Below are 12,601 nucleotides of genomic sequence, written 5' to 3'. Positions count from 1 at the left end.
AATTTTAAAGCATTGTTAGAGCACAGCAGGCCCAGTGACAGTGGAGATGTGAGGCAATAAAAGGGTGAATCAGTTAATGAGGATGTTTAGTTAATATACTGCTACAGTCAAAACTCTTCTGCTGGCAGTGCTGCTTTCCAGTGTGAGCAGAGGAACTGTGAGACCTGAAGAGGACAAGTGTGTTGTGTGGGTTGGAAATAAAACAGTGTTTCAGCAAGGGCAGGAAAAAATATCCAGAGTAAAATCCTCAGCAGTGTGTAGCTTCCAGAAGGGCTGGAGTTTGTAGGTAGCTCTTGATCCACATCAGTCATTCTGGCTTGCACTATTCATAATGCTACTGCTGCTGAAGAAGCCTTTTGATGGTTAAAACTCAGAGAACAGCCTGGCCTGGCATCATTCCCCTTTTAGCACTTTTCCAGTTTTCTAGCTAAGTGCAAACAAGGCTGCAATGCACCAGGAAGAAAAGTTTTGGGTCATTTCTGGGGGAGGCAGTCTTGGAACCTACTGTCTGCTTTCATTTATCTCCTTTCTCATAGCAGAGAGCAGAGACCTTGCTGATTTTGGGAAGACATTTCTCTTGAAAGGTAACAACCTTTACAGCAGGCTGTGTTTTGATGGGACATTCTAAAGATCTAATGCACAGACACTCAAGACCTTTCCTTTCTTTAGAGAGGTGACAGTGAGGTTTTGCCTTTGGGAAGCTCTGTATAACTAAACAACCTATTGACTTGCCAGCTACCGAGGTGTCTGCTTTCTCAAGATGTATTAAATGTGACAGACACTCCTCTAGTCCCAGGCAGGGCAGAATTAACCCTGTGTGTGCATTTCCTCTGCTGCAGGATGCTCTTCCCAGTGACCAAACTGACACAAAGGAGCAGAGGGACAGTGTTGATGCACACACTAGATAAATAGGTCAAAAATAAATGCTTTTGAGAACAGAGTAAATGACTTTGCTCTTCTCTGTTCTCCCTCACACGCCACTAACTCATCAATACCTTCCTCTCTATGACAACCCTGAGAAAAACAAGGCAATTGAGGAGTAAAAGAGGTTATTTAAACAAGTATGCCGAGTGGCTTTCTGAAGTAACTCTCGTTCATTATTGATCTGCTGAGAATTTTTTGTGAGCATTTTATAGAGCAACAGGTTTGAAAAAAATAAAAATGAAAGGAAACCAAGAAACAAGAGACTACTCTGAAGTCCTGAGCAGCTCAGGTTGCACAGAGCTGCAAGTCACCATGGAGGAGCTGACTAAGGTGAGATGGTGGGAACAGACTGGGGGAGGCAAGGGTGTATCCAGAACCCTTAGAAATCTCTTTTAGGCTTCTTACCTTGCAGGTTTTATTTCGTCTTTAACAACTGCTGATGCTGGGCTTGAAGGGGCTGTGTTTCTAAGAGCTGCTGTCCCATCAGCCTTAGGGCAGAGTGGCTTTGGCAGAAGGGTCTCCATCCCATAGAGGATGTGCCTCTGTTAATCAAAACATCTCTGCCCTGAGTTCATAACTGTTCTAGATTAAGTGTTACAATCCCTCCAAGCTTAAACCCAAGCTCCTGTCTGAGGGTGGATCATGCCACTGCCTCCTGGCACCATCCTGCTGCTGGGTTTGGGGGTCTGGGAACCCTTGGGGTCCGGGATCCCTTGGGGTCCCTTTGGTGGCCTGGTCCCAAGCTTGGGCCCCATGGACAAACTTATCACTGACCTCACCAGCAGAACAAAGTGAGAAGTGCTCCTGAAGATGCTCCCCAGCTTCATAACCAGGAGATCTCAGCCCAGTGGAGGTCCCAACCCCAGTCCCACCTCAGTGCAGCAGGGCAGGAGTGAGCTACTCTGCAAAGTTCCTCTCCAGCTTAATCAACTTTACCTTTTCCTTTTTTTTATTTAATGGGCTGTGTTTCAAATGCTGCCACAAGTCCAGACAGGTGGCCATTTCATAGTTACAGTAAATAATTTACATGACAAATTCAGACCTGTCCCTTGGTCCTGTATTATTCATGAATGAACAGGCTTGGTTTTTGTGACAGTGTTCCTTATTCAAACACAGTCTGTGATGTATCTCACTCCTCGAGTTCATTTCTGTGGCATCTGGCTGTATGCCAGCCTTTTGTTGCTGTTTTCTGGTTTGCAAAATGTATTACCTAGATTGTATTTCTTCAATTTGCTCTCCGAGGGACTGAAACTTTTATACACCACAAAGATTTCTTTGTAGTGAAACCCCACTCAAATGCATATTTCTGAGCATTTTCCTTTGTACATCGGTCTTGCACACAAAAATATCATTTGTATGAAGATTCATGGCAAAGGGCAGGAATGCCCCCAAGGAAAACACTCAATCCTCATCTCTATAAATCTTCACAAACACTTCAGTGTTGTTTGCTCATTTTGGCTTGTGCAGATCTCACCCATGGGTTTAGAGATGTGAGGGTTTGGCTCCCTGGTGACCTCTGGGCCACCTGTTATCTCTGAGCATCTCTAATCCTGTTCATTTCGTTGGAGATGGAGAGGACAAAGCTGCAGTTTCCCAGCTGCTCACTGAATTTCTGAGGTGAGGATCCTTTTGGGGGGACATGCAGGAGTCACCTCTCAGTCCTTTAAACCCTTCCACTTGGCCTTGTTTCCTTAGACCTTCATTATTCACCCACAAAATGGGAGTAAAAACAACTCCTCCTTCCCAGGTACCCTTCCCTTGTCCTGTCAGCTCACCCTGCAAATTCTGCAAGACACAGATCCAGGGTCATCTTCACACCCATTTGTACAAAGGAGCCCTCATCCCAACAATGACAAATAAACATGCAATGTGAGAGCACTGAAACATAAATCCATCCTTTTGTATTAATTTATACACTGCAGAAATATCTTACAGAGGAGGATAATTGACCCCCGTGCTCATATGAGCAGTTTGCTCATACCCAGCTGATTTGATAACTCTGTGCTTGATTGAGTAATTGATGGTGCTTTCTGTTTACATTCATCCTCTGGAATAGAGTGTGTATAAAAATAAATTATATCTGCTCCATCCCCTGAAAACAAGCCCATTGTAAATTAGTGAGAAATTAAAGATAACACTGTCTGTTTCTTCTTCTGGAAATGTGTGGTCACAGCCATGAAAAAGTTAAAATTCAAGTGAGAAAACTGACCAAGCATGTTATTAATGCCCTCCATATCTTGAGAAAAGCATTGATCAATTTGCTACTAAGATCCCTTTGGACAAAAAGGGTCGCAGGTTATTTACAAATAAGTGTTATTTCTCCAGCTGTCATTATTCAGAATTGTGATGGGGGAAGATCATTATTGTCTTTCCATCTCTTTCTGTATTTGAGGAGGTTCCAATTTGTTGGATCTCTGCTTTTGATACAGAATTCCTTTATAAGCCAGAGGATATACCAAGCCCTCTCAGGAGGTGATGAGACTGCTGATCTAATTAGGAAAGGATTGGAACACTGCAGCCTCCTCAGATGACTTCACTAGAAACTGTGGGAGCAGAGATGCTTTTGAAATTCAATCTGTGCATCCTTTGTGTGTCTCTGGTCCACAGACCTCCAAGGAAGCCCCAGGACACTGCAGAAAGTGGCAGCATCAGCACAGGATTAGCAGAATTTATGGTTTCTGGAGATGGTTTTGGCTTTCATAGGACACCAAAGCAAGTGCCTTGATCATTCAACATCATGAGCCATCCTCTGCCATTTCTGACAAGTGCCAGGTGCTAATTCTGCCTTAAAATGCCCTGCAGTGGAATCTGAATATTTTATTTCTGTGTACACATTCTTCTTTGTACTTTTGGGCAGTGAAGCTACTTTGGTTACAGTGGTAGCATTTTTTCTTTTTCCCATGGAGCTACTCCCCAACAACAACCCAAGGAATTTGGGGTTGTAAAGTCTGAGTTCTTGGAGGAAACATTTTCTGTACCTCCTAAACCCCAGCTGCAGAAGTCAGGGCATCCTATGCCTTTAGATATTCTGCAGATCAGTACAGCCATGCAGGAGAGCTGAGCTCAGCAGCAGTCTCCTTTTGGGCTGTGAAGGATAATAAGGATAATGCAAGTCAGGAGTGAAAGGTATCAGTAGAGGCTTGGAGAGTCAGGTCTGGAGCAAAACTGTGTGTTGATAGAGTTTGTTTTGGGATCTTGGAGTTGAATGAATGCAGCAAATAATTTTGCTTTAAATGAATGAATGACCAGAGCTCTGCAGTGCTCCAGGACTGGGGGAGAGGCTCCCCAAGCCCTCCCAGACCCCAGGGCAGGATGATGGCAGGGACAGCCAGAGGGTGCCTGTTGGGAGCCAAGTACACCTGCAAGCTGTGTCAAGGGGGTGATTTTACACAGACCTTTCTATATTCCAGCCTGTGCTATTTCTCCCTTCATAATCAGCATCCAAGCAGCAAGATCAGCAGGGAGGTTTGTTTGCCCAGGGCCAAATTCAGCTCTGCTCTCATCACCAGCAGTAAGGACTACCTGCAGAATTCCTACCCAACTGTTTATCCACAAAACCAGTGCTCCTGTGGGTTCAGCACAGGAAATCACAACCCCACGCTGCACACGAGCATCTTGTGCTTTCTGCTGCTGCTCTGCTAACCAGATTAGGTTCCCCTGCTGCCTTATTCATTTTGCACTCATTAAATCTAAATTTAGAAACGAAGGCAACTCTTCTCCCCTCTGGGAAAGGTAGTAGGGAGAGTCCTTGTTGCAACAAGCCGTGAGGAGGGAAAAAATAGCATCTAGATTGTCTCTCCTGTGAGATGGAAACATAAATGTTTCTGCTGAGCTAGAGAAAGAAGCTTGTGCCCAACTCCCTTCTGCACAGAGCACTTGTTGGACCCTGGCTCTACAGAAATTTGTGCAAATTGTTGCAAGCATGCAGCAAAAGGTTTATTCGACCCAAATCACAGGCATGTAGCAGTGGCAAGAGATGTTATTTGCTCTGGCCAGATCTAGAGGAGCTGTAGCTTGCTGCTGAGTTTGGGCTTTGGGCTTTTCTCCAGCACTACCCTGGCAGATGGGCAGTAGCTCCCAGATTTCAGCTCAAGAGACAAATGCAAAGATATTTCTTCCTCTCACTGACCTTTAATAATCAATGATTTCAGCTTTTATGAAAAAAAAGGTAATTGTGGTGTAAAATCTGCCTTCAGGTTCTTTTGGAACAAGAATTGGTGGGCAAGAGGCCCAAGGAGGGCTGAGCTCCTCCAAAAACCATCCCAGCTGGGCATCCCTCCAGCTGTGCCTTTGCTCACAGCACAGCTGGAGAGAGGGGGAAGAGCTCAGCTCTTCTGGGCAGTCAAATGCCATCAGAATAATGGGGAACCTCTGAAGGATTTCAGAAATCTGTGTGGATCTCAGAAATCTGAGCATCAGTATAACTGACCATGATGAATGTGGGGAGAAACAATCTGAGCCATCTCTGCACGTGCTGAGCTTGGACTGGGCATGGCTGGATTCAGTTCTGACAGTCCTCCAAGATCATTAGCTCAATGTGCAGTGACAGCCAAAAAAAGCTTGCAAAATATCAGGGATGCCATGGAAAATGAGAGAGTTGTTTTGCCTCCATATAAAACCTTGGGATACCCCCATGCTCAGGGTGGGATACTCCTGGTTGGGGGTATGGACTCCAGATATTTAGCTGTTCCTGGCAGCTCTGGACAGCTGCTGAGCTCTGCTTTCACAAAAGGATGGGTTCATTTTGGCTTTGAGAAAGAGAGCAGCCAGGCCTGAGATGGTGCCACAGCTCACAGCATTCTCCAGGGCTCTGACCAGCAGAGAGGGGCTGTCACCAGCTTTAAACACAGAAGGTGGAGAAAGCCTGTCAAAAGACAAGCTCTGTGTTTGCATCTGTTCGAGATCCTGGCTGCACTGCTCCCTTCCCCAAAGGTGCAGGCTGAGCTCCAGACCCTCTGCACTGCTGTGTGATGCAGTTGTGCTGTGCAGGATTGCAGGCAGCATCTTTTGGGAACAAAAATGACATGTTTGACCATCATGGGGGAAAAGAAACCCAGTGAGAAGGCCTGACAGCACTTGATTAATGAAGCATTCCCCTGTGGAAGGATCTGTGCACAGCTTTCTGCCAGGCACCCTGGCGATGCCAGGAATGAGACATGGGATCAGCACCTCTTCCAGAGCTGAGATACACAAATCCAGCACACAAACACAGCCAGCTTCATGGGGAAGTGCCAAACTGCACTCACCAGCACAGCTTGTTAGGCAGCAAAAGTTAGAGCAAAGGATATTGCTGGGTGAAGTGTGTCTTGAGGTTTTCATGATTTCCCATTTATTTCCTGGTGCGATGAACTTCCTCCTCCTGGTTCATTTACACCTGGTTGGCACTGGGCTGCAAGGTGGGCTGAGAGTGCCAGTGAAATTCCTTTAGGGGAAAAAAAAAGCTGCTTTGGCTTTCAGGCAGAGATAGTGATTCTATTTCTAGAAAATAGAGCTATAAATTCAGCTGATGCCAAACAAACACTATGGAATGTCTGTATTAAGGTGGGGTGGGGGAGTTATATCAGAAAAGGATGATATTTGTCACTCACCTGTCTGAGTGCTGAAAATGCTCTTGTCTTTCTGTACTGACTGCTTGATTTTCACTCTGCCTGCATCCTGGCCTCACTTTTTTGCTCAGATGAATTCTGATCTCAAGAGTCCAAAGCTCAGTACAAAAATATTTCCTTTTCAGCTCAGCGCATAAGTTTGTAGCAAGGAAGAGCTGTGGGCAAAATTGCCAAGCAGGCAAATAAAGGAAGGTGCTTGGAGTAGTTTGTAGCCTCAATAGAGCATGTATGGCAAGAAACAGAAAGATTAAAAAATCGTATTTTTAACTGTCCATCTACCTGACAGACACCAGGATTGAGATATTAGAAACCTGATGGATAAAATAGGCATAGCAGGAGCAGCAGGCTGCTAAATTACATAAAGTGCAGACACGAATTGCAGGCACACAAAAAAAGGGAAGGATAGCTCAAAAATTATAGCTGAAGTATCCATTTCTAGCCCAGTACTTGTGGTGCTTGCAAACAGATATATCATTTGGGTCTGAAAGAGATGAACTATTTATTTAGCTTGAAGATTGCCCCCAGCAATTGTGAATCGAAGGTTATCTAATGTCTTTGCCATAGGCTGTAAGTGTCTGGACAGTTAGCATATGCAAGGGAATTACTCACAGATAAGCATCCAGTAATTTATACAGAGCATTCCAGATAGAAACCTCTCCCGTATCAATTTCTGCCTGCTCTGTAAACTGCTCCCATTTATCAAGCCGGATAAATTCACAGGCGGGCTGTGAGGGGGTGCTGAGACCTGTGTATGCTTTATCAGTTAATACTCACTGAGGTCCCTTTGACATGATTGGAGTAAATCTTTCTCTCCTTTTCTTTGGTTATGACCAGTCTATAATCTTCCAGGCTAAACACCATTCCCATGAATGAAGAATAATACTGAGAAATAGGGGAAAAAATAATACGTAGAGAGAATGCATTTCATCTCACTTTGGAGGTAATGAGGCAGTTTAGTGTGACATGTCATTTAAAACCAGGCTTTTCTTTTTTATAGATTCCATATCCCTGAAGAAGTGACTGACAGATCAGTGCACGACATATTTTTCCCAAGGAAAAAAAAATCGAGGCTGACGCAAAGGGGAGGCAGCAGAGTCACGATGATCTTCAGGAAGACAAAGGGATGAGTCTTTCTCCATCAGGTAAATAACACAGACCTGAAGTTATGCAAATTAAACTAAAAGCTTCGAAACTGGTGTTTGTTGGATCAGGACATGGCTGTGATGCCTGTGTCCTTTAGCTGCCACCTCTAAGAAGTTCCCTGCCCAGCTCTGCAGTGGGAGCAGTAAAATCACAAATTCACAGGATGGGTGAGGTTGGAAAGGACCTGGATGCCATCTGGTCCAACCTCCCTGCTCAAGCAGGATCCCCAAGAGCACCTTATTCAGGATTGTGTCCCCACAGCTTTTGAGCATCACCAGGCAAGGAGCCTCCAAGCTCCATCTGCCCCTTCCTTAGGCTTCGTCAGCAACCTGCTGCTGTTTGCCTGAAAATTCCCACTCCATGCCCTGTTTTCCCTGTGCTGTGGCTGCCACAGGAATATCAGCTGAGGGAGCATTTGAGGTTGTCTTTGGCTGGGAAGATCTACCGAGGCTGGAAGTGTACTGAGGACTGGATGGATCCCAGCAGCTGCATTTCGTGTGGGCTGCCAGCAGCTCACTCCAGCCTACCCAAAAGGAATGCACAGCTGTTTACTCCAACCAGACAGATGCTGCTCTGCCTTCGAGTGTGAGTGAGGACTGTGGAGCACATCACAGATGAGACACACCTTTGTTAGACAAGAAAGGAGCTATCACCACGATCCCAGATGTGAGAGATGTTGCCACATACTTGGACAGAGTCCAGACACAGCTCTTAGAAAAGAGAAAAAAAGAGGTGCATAATGAGTCCTGGCACGCATGTACTCAGGGCCATCTGTTAACGTGATCTGGTGCCAATTTGTGGAGCTAGGAACCAGTCTCTGCAGGTCATGGATGCCAAGAAGAGATGGGCTTAGAAAAGGCACTTGCAGGATGTGCTAACTGCCAGTGTTTATCAGAAAAATCTTCCTAGCAGTAAATGCCATCAAAGGAGTCAGTGCTTCTCTTTGGTATCTGGGATCACAGCAGCTGATATGGGTGGAGTGTTCCTGCCTTTTCCTGATGTCTCTGCCCCTGCAGTGAAAACAGAAAAGTTCCAAACCTTTGCAAACACAGCAAGAAGTGAACTTCTAACCAACTTACTCTATAAGTGGATTCAGTATTTATCCCTCTGCTGCCTGACTAGGTGCACAGGGGGACGCTGGAGGGGAATTGATGTACCTGTGAGCATCCCTAGGAGCAGGAGCACAGATTATAGGATGCATAAAGAGACATTTTCCCCGTGGAGAGCACAAAAACCACCCTGGCCTGTTCATCAGCCATGCCTGGAGCCTCACTTGCAGGACACCCTGCAAGCAGCAGCCTTCCCTCCTCTGCTAATTTCCAAAGCACTGAACCTCACCTCAGGGGACAGCCAAATATGGAGGAATGAGCCAAGGTTACAGCCACCAGACACCTTTAAAAAAACAGTGGGTTGTTGATAAAAAAGCCCCTAAGCAAATCAGATTTATTTTCTAATCAGTGCCTGGTAATGTCATCATCATACATTTGCATAAGCAGGATGTTTTATGCATTGTTTTTCTTTCAGCAGGTACCTTCTCATTTGTGTGTGCTTGCTGATGTGCTCTCTTAACCTGCCACAGGCTTCCCCAAAGCTCCTGTCTGTGAATGCTTCTCAGATAATAATTAGGTATATTCACCCTCTCTACATCCTTTTCCCAACAAAGACTTGAAAAACACAACATGATTTTTATATAATTTTTTATTCCCCCCAGTTTTCTCTCTCTTTGTCCTTGTTCAGGTAGCGGCTGCATGGAGGGCAGGTGCCTTTTATCAAAAGACAAGGAGTCATCTTCTCCTTAGGAAATGTTTATGTGCCTTCCACAGCACCAAATTGAGAAAACAGATTACCTCTCAGAAAGCCATCTGTTTCAGCACTGTGTGAGCTCTCAGGTTGGTTCTTGCGTTTTATGAGACGTTTGAATCCTCCTGTGATTTCTCCCTTTCACCTGTCTGCCTGTTACAAAAATTGTTCTGAAGGCTCAGCACACTCTTTCAGACGACTCAGCGCCTAATTTCCAAATGTTGTTTCAGGGTTGCATTATAAAAAGCCAAACCCCACCCTAAAGACCCCCTCCTATTGTGCTTTAGGGTGGATGAGCACAGATTAACAGGAACTGGATGAGAAAATGAGAAGAGGTGGGAAATTGGGAATTTTTTATTATTATTTCGTAGTAAACCAATGTTTCCCCACCACTAAACCACCAATTATGAGAAGAAATTGATTTCCATAGACAAATCTATGGCTTCCCAATGAAAATTTGAAATCTTGGGAGGATGTATTGTGTGGAAGGGGATGTTTGCTGAGAGCACAAAGGGTTTTCCAGCCTGACACAACTCCCATGTCTTACTTGTGTACCCAACTAACTGCAGACCTACAGCCTTTTTCTTGATGTACAACTTTGTTGGGAAATGTAGATATTCTCTAGACTCCAGAGTGGTTCTTCTTACAGTCTGCTTTGAGTCTTGAAATGTTCATCTACTCCAATTATGCTTTCTTCCATTTGCTCACCCTCCTCTGCTCATGTCAGAGCCACTTAGTGTCTCCTTAAAATCCAAGTGGGCATAAGATGGACTAATGCCAGAAAAGCACTCATTGCATACCAAAAACACCCAATAAAAAGCTTTCCCAGCCTTAATACAATACATTTTATGCATAAAAATAGGGAGTGTTTAAAGACAGTATGTTGGGAAAGAGAGTTGTCACAGAGCACACAGAAATTCCTATTAATTTAAACATGTTTATCTTTGGAGTCATTAGTTGATGCAAGGGATATGATAATGGGATACAAAACTTCTCCCCTCTGGGTCGTGGGTTATGCTGTGATACAGAGAATTAGTGACTAAAGTAATTAACAGCCACTATCTGTTTGGTAGGGTAAGTGAAATCGGATTAAGCTTGTCCATCCTGCTCCAAACAGAGCAGTGCCTCCATTCCCAGGGCCACCAGCACGTGTAGCACTAATGGACATCTCCTCCTGAGGACATCTGGCATGTCTGCAGCAATTTCTTCTGTAGAAAAGTTGTTTAATTGGTAAATTTTCATCCTGGTACTGAATTGGGTCGCTTTTCACTGCACGAGAGGCTCAGAGTGATGCTCTGTAGTGCTGTGGGGAATAACAGAGGGGATGGGGGAGCTGTGGAGAGGTTTTGGGATCAGGTCTGTCCTCTCAGGAGGGGTGGACATTGTTCCCATCTGTGATGCACAACCCTGGGCAAGCTCCATCATCACTCCAGGGCTGTTTCCCCTTGTGGCTTTGCTCTTCCCACATGACACTGGCACTTTTTCAGGGGTTCCCCTCACACCTCACACACTCTCACCCCCAACACGAGAACTTTGCAGTTCACCTCCCTCCTGCCTGATCCAGCAGCAGCCACCTAATGGGGCCATTATTTTCATCTCTAATTGAATGATTTCTTTCTCTTCCTTCCTCATTTTTATTTTCCCAAAAGAAATGTCAGTAAAATCAGCTCTTTAAAAAAGAAAAATGGATGAACTGCAGCATCCAGAGCAGCAGTGCCAGCACTGCTATTTTTAGCAGGGTCTCCCATGGCTCAGAGCCACAGCAGGAAGGAGGTCCTGGGAGGTGACCCTGCAAATCCCAGGGGTGGGCAGAGGCTGCTGGTGGTTTGGCAGGGATAATGACCCATCAGACAGCAGCATTTTACTTGGCTTCACGTACAGAATCCATGGTACCTCTGCGGCCAGGGGGGATGCCAGCACTTCGATTAAGCCATGCTGGGTGGTGCCCACATGATTATCTGTTTTACAGGCAGAGAAACTGCGATGCAGCGAGATTAATTGACTTGCTCAGATGAGGTGAGACGAAAAGAGAAACCCCAGAAGTGTAATTGCCTGTGCTAACTCTAATTGCCAGCACGTACACTGCTGTCTGGGAGAGGCATCCCCAGAACAAAGCACAAAGCCATGACTGAGGGTACCAGAGAGGCAGGAAAAGAGGTTCCTCTGTCTGTGTCACGCCATAAGTTCTGGGACTGCCTGGTATCTGGGACTGTGGAAAGTGTGGGAATAGTAAAAACCAGATTTATTTATTTATTTGTTTGTTTGTTTTAATTAAAACATTTGGAAATGTTTTAATTCCTCCCCCCCCCTTTTCTTTCATTGTCATCATACAGGGTATTGTCCCTGTTCCCTTTCCCCTGATTTCACAGTTCCTGCTTTTCAGTCATTATTTTTTCAAGTCAAAAGAAAGTGAGCCATCAGGGGAGCAAGCAGCCCTCACCCCATCCTGAGCCCCTGCTCCCCAGGCTGCATGCACTGCTGCATCCCTTCTGCCCCTCTGGAGCAGCTTCTAAGCCACATCAGAGTTAATCTTTTGACTCGAGCACTTTGCCTCCTCCCAGGTGAAAGAGAGGAGATATTGTCACAGTGGCAGCATCCCACTGAGCCAGAAGTAGCATGAAACCCACTCGCCTTGTACAGATGGCACAGCAGACTCCAGGTGTCTGTTTGAGCCCCCAGCACTGCCCCTGTCACCCAGCCCTGTGTGCAGGGCAGGTGTTAATGCTGCTTTGGCAGGATTAGGAGCTTTTGTCACCATTATTAAGCAAAGCAAATCACTGCACTGCTGAGTATCTCTGCAGGCTGTGAACCCACAGGGTACCCACGTTTACACCTCCACTTAGGGAAAGCTTTGTTCTCCACTGCTGAATTGAGGCAGAAAGAAAGGAGAGAGAGGTTTTCTCTTCCCATTCAGCAGCAGGTCATGGAAGAGAAAAAATTGAACATGAGTCCCTCATCTGTAGCAATCAGAAGTGATGGAGAGCAGCCCTTGGTGTCCCAGGGGAGGGCTGGAGTCACTGTGAGTTTCACAGAGGTTTGTCCCCTCTGAAGCCCTGAGTTTGGCTGTGCAAAATGGATTTGGCCAGAGCTCTGTTGCTGCAGGGCCTGTGACAATGCAGGAGTGTTGG

Source organism: Lichenostomus cassidix, chromosome 10, assembly GCF_008360975.1.
Source record: "Lichenostomus cassidix isolate B80296 chromosome 10, HeHo_3.0, whole genome shotgun sequence".
Taxonomy (NCBI): domain Eukaryota; kingdom Metazoa; phylum Chordata; class Aves; order Passeriformes; family Meliphagidae; genus Lichenostomus; species Lichenostomus cassidix.
Note: the sequence above shows the minus strand (reverse complement) of the source record.